The 10,143-nt window shown below is 40.1% G+C and overlaps 1 non-coding gene across 1 annotated transcript; it reads left to right on the top strand.

The window, feature by feature from the left end:
- Nucleotides 1–2,632: 2,632 nt before the first annotated feature.
- LOC141618384 (small nucleolar RNA R71) lies at nucleotides 2,633–2,739 on the top strand. The gene has a single exon (XR_012531379.1). It is a non-coding gene; the product is annotated as a small nucleolar RNA R71 (small nucleolar RNA).
- The last annotated feature ends 7,404 nt before the right edge of the window (nucleotides 2,740–10,143 follow it).

The raw sequence follows: 10,143 nt of genomic DNA, 5'->3' as shown, positions 1-10,143 counted from the left end.
CCAACACGCCCGGATTGTCTGAAGACGGGCGGATTTGGATGCAAGACGACCAGATTCATTGACAGTCAAAAATTTCAAAAATTCAGCTCATTTCGGGATGTGCGTCTTCTACCCAACACGCCCGGATTGTCTGAAGACGGGCGGATTCTCCTGAATCCGCTCGGATTCGACCCCTTTGTACCCGGATTCAGTTCCATCCGTGTACAATGCATATCCCTTGTCATTCTTCCATTCTTCTTCATATCTTGTGTTCTTCATTTTGGGGGCACTACTAAGGCATGAATAGCCTAGGCAATTGTTATCCCCACACTAAGCTAAAGCACTACACATCAATTGAAATCATTAGTCCCTCCCTCACTTCTCTCAAACATGACAATTATCTTGATCAAAGTATAAAAATCCAAAGATGACAAAAATGCAATATAAGAATTGAAATGCAAGTTAGGGAGTTAGAAATATTTACAAATGGTGGTTTAGGGAGGACTCCACCAAACTCTCATTCTAGATGAGATGTCAAGGGGGCATGCCCAAGGTGTTGTTGATGTTGCTCAACACCTTGAAGAAATAATCAAAAGCTTGTTCATTATCGTTATAAAGTTCTTCAATAGACCTTGGCCCTTGTTGTCAGTCTTGATCGATGGCATTACGAATGTAGGGATTAAAAATCCCTTCGAACTGGTCGTCCCAAAGACCACAAACTTCATTAAGTTGATCATTGAAAATCTCTTGATTTGATGCAGACAACTCTCCCAATTTCTTTTCTTGGCCAATGAGGCCATTCTCTTCTTCTTTGCTTGATTTTGATGAGCTTTGCAAGCTCTCCTTGTCACAATTCACTTGCTCTTTGAATGGAGCATCTTCAATTTTCTTCTTCCATTGGAGTTCCGACTTCTTCCTATCATCCTTCTGACTATAATGATCAATCATGAAACACGGTTCATGCAAACGAGGAGCTCTCATAGTCTTGTCAAGGTTAAAAGTTATGCTTTCATCCCCCACTTCTAGAGTGAGCTCACCATGTTTCACATCAATCACCGCACCCGCGGTGTGTAGAAAAGGTCTTCCTAGAATGATTGGAATGTTGGAATCTTCCTCCATATCAACAATGACAAAGTCCACCGGGATGAAAAACTTCCCAATTCGTACGGGAACATCTTCCCATATCCCTAATGGTGTCTTTGTCGATCTATCGGCCATTTGGAGTGTGATATTGGTGCATTTAAGCTCTCTCATCCCCAACCTTTTACTCACCGAGTACGGCATAACACTCACACTAGCCCCTAGATCACATAAGGCTTTGTTGATCGTGGTGTCGCCAATGGTACACGGTATTGAGAAGCTTCCCGGATCCTTTAGTTTTGGAGGTGAACTCCCTTGAAGTATTGCACTACTCCCCTTAGTGAAGGTGATAGTCTCAAGCTTCCGGATCGACTTCTTCTTTGTGAGGATGTCTTTCTTGTATTTCGCATAGGCCGGCACGTGATTGATTAATTCTGTGAAAGGAATCGAGACTTCCAAATTCTTCATAATTTCCATAAACTTTCCAAGTTGGTCATCAAATTTGGGCTTGGCTTGACGACTTGGAAAAGGAAGTCTAATCACAATGGGCTCCTTCTCCTTGATCTTGTCTTCATTTTTCTTTGAAATCTCTTCTTTTGATGATTCTCCATCCTTGGAGTTTTGCACAATTTCTTCCTTATCACTAGCTTCCACAACTTCATCCTCAACTTGCTTCTTCGGTGCTTTATACCTTGTACCACATCTCAAGTGAATGGCACTAACCGTTTCATGTCTTGGGGGATTACTTTGAGGTGGTAATTGCCCCTTTTGTCTTTGTGAGCTTGAAGATGCTAGTTGAGTCAATTGGGTTTCCAACATCTCGGTGTGAGCTAGGATGTTGTTGATGGTGGTTTCCTTTGCTTGACTATCTTTTTGCATTTGAGTGAAAAATTCTTGTTGATTCTTTTGCATTTGGAGGACCGCTTTTTGAACATCAAAACCTTGGTCATTTTGGTGATTGTATGGATTTTGATTTTGGTAACCTTGGTTTTGATTGTAAAAGGGTCTTTGATTTTGGTTTCTCATGGGAGGTGGGGTGTATGTTGTTTGAGGGTTTTGAACATTTTGGCTTTTGTATGAGAGATTTGGATGGAACTTGGTGTTTTCATTGTAATAGTTGGAATAAGGGGTACCACTCTTGTATGCTTGGAAAGCATTCACTTGTTCATTTGTTCCCCTACATTCACTTTGGTCATGTCCCAAAGTTCCACAATTCTCACATATCCCACTTGGGATTGATGAAGATGCCGTCATGGCATTAACATGATGCTTTGGTGATTTTGAGACTTCTTCAAGTCTAGCCATAGCTTTTTCAAACTTCAAATTGACTGTGTCAATGTGAGCACTAAGTTGAGCACCCAATTGAGTAACGGAGTCTACTTCATGCTTTCCTCCTCTAGTAGCCTTGCGAGGTCTACTATATTGTGAGTTATGGACCGCCATTTCTTCAATTTTGTTCCATGTTTGATTGTCATCAACTTCGGTGAACATTCCATTTGATCCCATGTTGAGAATGTTCCTTGAATCTTCATATAAACCGTTCCAAAATTGTTGTACCAAGAACCATTCGCTAAGTCCATGATGAGGACATGAGCGACAAATACCCTTGAACCGCTCCCAAACTTCGTACAAAGATTCTTCATCCCTTTGCTTAAAACCCGTAATTTGAGCTCTTAGCATGTTAGTCTTTTCCGGTGGGTAGAATTTTTTGTAGAAAGCTAGAGCCAACTTCTTCCAAGAATCAATTCCGAGAGTGGCCTTATCAAGGCCCTTCAACCATTGTTTCGCGGTGCCAATTAGAGAAAAAGGAAATAAGACCCATCGAATTTGGTCTTGAGTTACACCGGTTTGAGAAATCGCATCACAATAGTCATAAAAGGTCTCCATATGAGAATGAGGGTCTTCACTAGGCATCCCCCCAAATTGGCTCCTTTCGACTAATTGGATAAAAGCGGATTTGGCAATAAAATTTCCGGTTAGATGTTGTGGCGTGGGAGTACCATTGGGTAGGTTCTCCTCGGTGAGTACGGAATGTGATGAAAACTTAGGCATTGTTGTAACACCCCAAGTTATTGAGAGTAAGGTTGTCCCACATCGGGGAATTGAGGAGGTTGTGATATATTTATATGGGATTCCACCCACCACTTAGTAACAAGGCCTTGTGCTTTTGGGTTTAAGTGAGGACAAGTAATGGGCCCAAAGGTACATATCCCATCTTATTGGGTTGTGTTATGACCGTGGTGGGTCGGGTTGTTATAAATGGTATCAGAGCGACCCTGCGACCGTGTGGTGAGCCCGTGGTCGGGAGTACCCGGGTCACACACCTAGCGGGGGAGGATTCTGGGCTTGGCTGCGGTCAAGTTGGAGGCACAACGAGGACGTTGTGTTCTTTAAGTGAGGGAGATTGTAACACCCCAAGTTATTGAGAGTAAGGTTGTCCCACATCGGGGAATTGAGCAGGTTGTGATATGTTTATATGGCATTCCACCCACCACTTAGTAACAAGGCCTTGTGCTTTTGGGTTTAAGTGAGGACAAGTAATGGGCCCAAAGGTACATATCCCATCTTATTGGGTTGTGTTACGACCGTGGTGGGTCGGGTTGTTATAATTGTAGGTTGATTTTGGGTGGTATTTTGTAATGGGTTATCCTCACCTTCTCTTGCAAAAGGGTTGACGAACTCAATAGTTGGTTGAATATCTACAACCTCACCAATACCTCTCAAATTCCTCCTAGCAAGTCTCCTATTAGTTGTCAAAGTTCTTTCAATTTCACGATCAAAAGGTAACAAATCACCTTGTGACCTTCTAGACATGCAAAATATCACACAACTTGAAAACAATTAGAACAAACCTTGAGGAGTTTTACTTCCCCAAGGCAAAGAAAGACACAACTAATAACAATATAAGAAAATCTAAATCAAGCTAACACCGTCCCGAAGCGCGCCATTTTTGATCGGTCCGTTTCGTGTTCACAATTGAATAGATGTTGTCGTTGGGTCACGTCCGAATCAAAACACAATTTATAACTTCACAAACAACTCTACAATTAGTAAAGAGGCAAGTAAAGGTCGGATCCCAAGGGACGGGAATTGAGATGAGATTTCTATTGAAACTAGTGGTGTCTTAGGGGTGTCACAATTTGGGTTGATGTAGAAGGTCACTAACTAAAATAGCAATGGAAATAAACAAGCAAGATGAATTAAAAGGGTTGTAAACAATTGATAAAAAGCACTAGGGTGTCATGGGGTCATAGGGGAATCATGGGAATTGATCATACAAACATGTTCTCAAATTATAAGCAAGCAATTATTGTTGTGATGGATTGAGTTGGGTTATATCTTACAATCCTAGGAAAGTTTGGGTCCCGGAGCCGAATCGATTAGATTGTACAACACCTACAAGTCGACTTAATCTTCCCTACTCAACAACATGCATGGTCTAATGAGACTCGAGTTGGTTTATGTCTTACAAGTCTCATTGAAAAGATAGGTGATGGGTAAAAAATTCAAGGATTCATAGGCTCGCATTTCATCAAACATAACATGTGCATGAGTTGAGATCAAAACAAGCAAGCAAATAAATCATAAAAGCATATTAATTTAAGCATGAATCATTCCCCATGTTGGTTTCCCCTAATTACCCATTAACCCTAGCTAGGTGACTACTCACTCATTATCATGTTGATCATGCTAGCAAGGTTGTCAATCATACCAACAAAAGGAAACATGATGAATAAATGAAAGTAATTAACAATAATTAAAAAGGGATTAAGAGAATTATACCTACTAATGATTCCAATAATAAAGCAAGAATAAAAGAAGTACTTGATGCTTGATTGAGAGGTTGTCAATCTCCCAATAATAACCCAAATAATCTTCAATTACCCAAAATAAAGGATGAACAAAAGAGAGATTAAGGAAACAAAACTTGTATTAAAACTTGATTAATTGTTGATTACAAAACTAAAGAGAGATTTGATTGATATTAACTACTCTAATATTTGATAAGAAGAACATGCTCTTCTAATTAGACTAATGTGGTATTTATAGTGGAAATTAGGTGGATGCATTAGGGTTAACTAAGGGCTAAACTAGTAATTACACTTTTTAGATTGAGCAGGGAGGAGCCGGTATTTTTCGAAGGAAGGGCTTCTTTCTTTGTAGCTTGGAGAAGACGAAATTTCGCTGTACTGGAATCCATGCGTATTGGAGTCGGGACGGGCAGATTCAGGAAGGGGAATACGGGCGTCTTCAAGGGAATCCGGGTGGATTCTGGTGGCTGCTAACCCGGGCGTCTTTGAAGGAAGACGCACGGATTGTGCTTGTGGAGAACGGGCGGATTCAGGACAATCCACTCGGATTGTACCTCAGCAATATTTCTTCTTCTTTTCTTCCCTTTTCTTCATAAAATCCTTGGGGATTTCCTTGGGGACTCAAGGATCCTTTCTCAACATTGCTCATCTACTATGATATGTACAAAGGCCTTCTAATCTTGTCTCTCCTTGATGCTTGGTCATTGAATTCAATCAATTTAGTCTCGTTTTGCCATGAAAATGCAAGATCCTTACTCCTTTCCTACCAAGGGATCAAAATCTCAAAGAATATGCAAAACAAAGAACTAAAGATAATAAATGACCCAAATATGCACTAAAAAGCATGGGAACAAGGCTAATTCGGGGGCTAAATATGCGCTAATTATGGTCACATCAGATGCTTTCGAAAATGTGTTGCGACAATGGTGTCGGGATTTGTCACCTCCCGAGAAGCATCAACTCATTTGCATGGGAGTTGGTCAATTGTTGGTGCTTCATCAAGTCAAGGTGCAATCCTCATTTCTTGAAGCATTCTCTCGGTTTTGGGATTCGAAACACCATGTTTTCGTTTTCCTGAAAGGCGAAATTTGTTCTCTTGCCGAAGAAGTAGAGGCCATTCGTGGGTGGCCGGGTTGTGTTCCGATGCTTCCCCCTACTCGGTTGTGTTATAAGGAGAAGTTTAGTTCGATGTTGGATTTGTCAACAAGTCAAGTCAACTTTCTCCTTGCTCCTCATGGTGTGGATATGTTGGCTCTTATCAACATTTTCTCAAACCGGTTGGATGTCAATGTTTTAGAGATGGCTAGGAGAAGGGCTCTTGCCTTTTGCCTTGTCCATGCATACCTCTTTGTTGATGCTTTGAAGAAGGAGGGGCCAAAATGCTATGGTAGCATGACCCTTGTACATGTGGTTGAGCAAATGGAGCATGGTAAGGATCTATCATGGTTGGTGTTTGGCGAGATCATCCAAGCCTTGGACAAGAAGGGCTCTTGTGGAGAAGCTCCTTCGTTTGGATCTCCAAGGATCCTCCAAGTGTGGCTATTGGAGAGGCTAAGGTATGTAGAGCCTCCGGCCGATTCTTCTTCTTATTCCTTCTGTCACCTTACTATGTGGAAGAAGTTGTATTCGGATAGTTTTGCATCCACCGAGGCCTATTGGACCTCAAGATTGGTGGAGGAGGATGGTCCTCATATCCGGTGGGTGGTGCCATGATGGCACTTGAGGTCCTTAACGGGGTTGCCCGCTCCGGTTGCTAGTTCTTGCTCTTTGATGGTGGTGGGTTTGAAGGTCGCTTCCTTCATTTATCCCAAGAGGCTCATGAGGCAAATGAGGCGTCAACAAAAGGTGCCCGCTCAAGATACCCTAGTCCAAGAGTGTGTTTTTTGGAACTCCGATCTTGTGGAGGTCTTCGAAAGATGGTGGGCCACTCGGCCGCTTTGGGAGGTGCCAAACCCCGTTGCCACGACATGGGTGACTCCCGCTTATGTCAAGTGGTCAAGAGCTCAAATCTTGGAGGAGAGGTCCAAGTCTCGTAAGGATGAGGTTGTTGACTTTGAAGTATAGAGAGGTTGGCAAGGCCAACCGTGCCTTCTTTAAGGACTTTGTTGATGGAGCTAGCCCGGATGTGATGAGGCCACCAAAGAGGAGAAGCTTGAAGGAAATGTAGATTCATATACATATTAACATACTCATATATGTCTAAAATAATTTGTCATAAAATTAAAACGGATTTTATGCATGCAAACAATAATATAAAAGAAGAGAAATAATGTCCTTACATTGTCGATTTCGGATTTAAGGGCACAAAAGAGATCACCTTTCTCTTTTGATCTTGAGCTTTTCCTTATGGATGAACAAGATCTAAGTATAAGATCTCTCCCTAAGCTTTATACCCAAGGCTTCTCTTAATTTGATTAATATTACAAATACTAGTATAATATAAATCAAGGTAGAAAATTGAACCAAAACTTTTATAAAACACTTATTTGTTTCGGTTTTTAAGAGAGAAGAAGAGAGGATTTTTCTTCTCACTAGAACTCTATTTTGGATGAGTGAATTAGAATGAATAATAATACACTACTTTTAGTATATTATTAGGTAAAATTATAGAGAAAACAATGATCATTTTTCTTCCCCAAAACCGTGTAAGAGGAGCCTTTTTGGTGAGCCAATGCATGCAAGTGTTGTTCTTTACAATACATAATAGGCTTGCATGGCTAGGAAATAAGGTAATCATTGTGTTTACCATTATCTTAATCAACCACAATATTAGCCTATTTCTTCCCCTAATTTCGGCACAATGGATAATATAGAGTCCATATTATATTTGTCAATTTGTCAATATGTCACATGTCATATGTGACATAAATTTGTTATGTAATTTTTAACATATTAAAAATCAACGTATTAATAAAATACGTCACATACAAATATCGACTTAGTAATATCATAATTACTTGTACCAAAAATTTTACCAATTTATAAATCACAACTGATTGTATTTATAACAATTCATTCAATTTAATTATAACTTTAAATAATTATTTCATCCGAGTAATGATACAATTCAATTACTCAGACCGTATCTTATTTAATCACATTTCAATATGATACGTAAATTTTACTTCCAAAATCGTCCGTCAATTTTCAAATAATTTAATTAACTCGTAACGTTATACGATTAGTTAAATAATCAATTAAGAGTGTTGCCCTATAGGTATGACCTAGGGGGTCAACTGATCACCACTGTCACACGACAGTAATGTCAAACTCTAGTCAGCCAATCATTACCGATATATGTTGACCAGTTGACAGTAAAAAAATTACTTCCCAATTGTATTCTTTAAAATGAGATTTAATAATGATATTTAAATCATGTGATCGCACTATTGTTGAGGACACATTTCCCAACAAAGCTCGGGTCCCAAAGATGTAGTGGGCCGTGTATGGGCTCGCTTTGGACCGAATATGGAGTCATGCAAGAGACCGGAGGCCGTCGTCATCGTAGATCCGCTGAGGATCCGTTCTGAGGAGGAAGTTCATGCTAGGCGGGCCAATAAGAGGAACAAGGGGAAGATGTACCCCGAGGGATAAGGCAAGGATAGAATGGAAGAATGAAGACCTCCATTACCCATTTTATTATCATGTTGTATTAGTGTTGTGATTTTTTATTATGTTGTAATAGCTATGTATTGTGTGTATTGTGCTAGTTTTACTACGTGAGGTGCCTTAGTTGACACCTTAGCTTTGACAAGTTGTAGACTTGCCTAGCTTTATTTGTTGTTGAATTGTAATCCTTCTCATTATTAATTAAATAAGAGGATTGCTTGTGTAAAAATTGTGAACCCTTGTTTCTTCCATCCATTTTGTAAAAGCAATTCGGCTTGAATTATCCTAAACATTGCACTTGGGAAATGGGGTTTTGTAGGAAGGGAGAAAGGCTTCTTTTTTTGTATTTTTGCGGGAAAGAGAATGTTTTTCCCTTTCTCTTTTTTTTGAAAGTTGATGTGGGTGATGTTTTGTATGTGGGGAAAACATAAGAGAATGTTCTTTTTTATTATGGGGATGGTTGTATCCTTCTTGTGTAAGAAAAGACTGCCTACGTATCCACGTGGAGAGGTCAAATCAAACCATGATCGTAGTTCGAAATGTTTTGTAAATTTATTTGGGTTTTGTGGTTGTATCCCTCTTGTATAAGAAAGGACTGCCTAAGTATCCACCTGAAGAGGTGAAATCAAACCATGCTCGTAGTTCAGGGGTTTTGTTTGAGTGCAAATGGATGTTGTGTGACACCCCGCGATAAAGCGGAAAATATAACTAATAAATTAAAGTGGAAATTTATGAGATTTTAAAAACTTTTAAATTACTAGCTAAAGATTAACACGCGGGTGCCAAAAGAAATGAGACAAATACAACAATAGACAAATTTAGGTTATTACAACCCAAGTCAAGAAAGCGAGGAAAAGATATCCCACGAATAAACATATAAGGGGGTTTCTAAACTAGCAACTAAGGTCCAAGGGTTTAGTTCTCTCTAGCCCACACGTCTTCCCCACGTAAGCATCTTCACCACCTGTCATTCATGTAAACATGAACGCCACAGTCAGTGGGGAGTAACTCAAGGTCCTCCCAGCCACAATATGTCGAAACGAACATAACAAAGAACATAAACAAACAATCATATTAGATAAGACATGAGTGAATCAAAACATAACTAAGCATAGGATCATACGTGTTTAAACCAACAAGAGTAAAAGAAATGATGGAATAAACAAGTAAGGCAAAAGCCACAATAAATAAATGGAAAAGAAGGACAAGGAAACCGACACGGCCACTTAGCCACGAGCACGTATTTCAAGGAGATATGACCAAAGTAACCATCCAAATAATGCAAGACATTTACTACTCTTAGACTATAATTTCCCCAGGTAGGACTACGATAATGATACGGTCCTAGTCTAAATCTGCAGATTCTCGGGTGTACATCCCGATTCGACGTGCGCCAGCAAAGCACGCACCCCAGACTCGGCTACTCATGGAGACCGAGTACCCCAATCGTCAGAACAGCTCGAAAGTGGCGGAAAGACTAAGATAAGACTCACTTGCCAGCACAGCACAAGTGGCCCAAAACCACACTTGCTAGAACAGCACAAGTAGGCCAAACCCGTACTTGCCAGAACAGCACAAGTAGGGCGTAAATGCATGTCAAGCACATACGATGGTATTATGGCATTTCTACAAGAATACGACTCAATCAAATAAATATTTATAA

This window comes from Silene latifolia, chromosome 1 (genome assembly GCF_048544455.1).
Source record: "Silene latifolia isolate original U9 population chromosome 1, ASM4854445v1, whole genome shotgun sequence".
Lineage (NCBI taxonomy): Eukaryota > Viridiplantae > Streptophyta > Magnoliopsida > Caryophyllales > Caryophyllaceae > Silene > Silene latifolia.
Note: the sequence above shows the minus strand (reverse complement) of the source record. Positions and strands in the feature narration are given on the sequence as shown.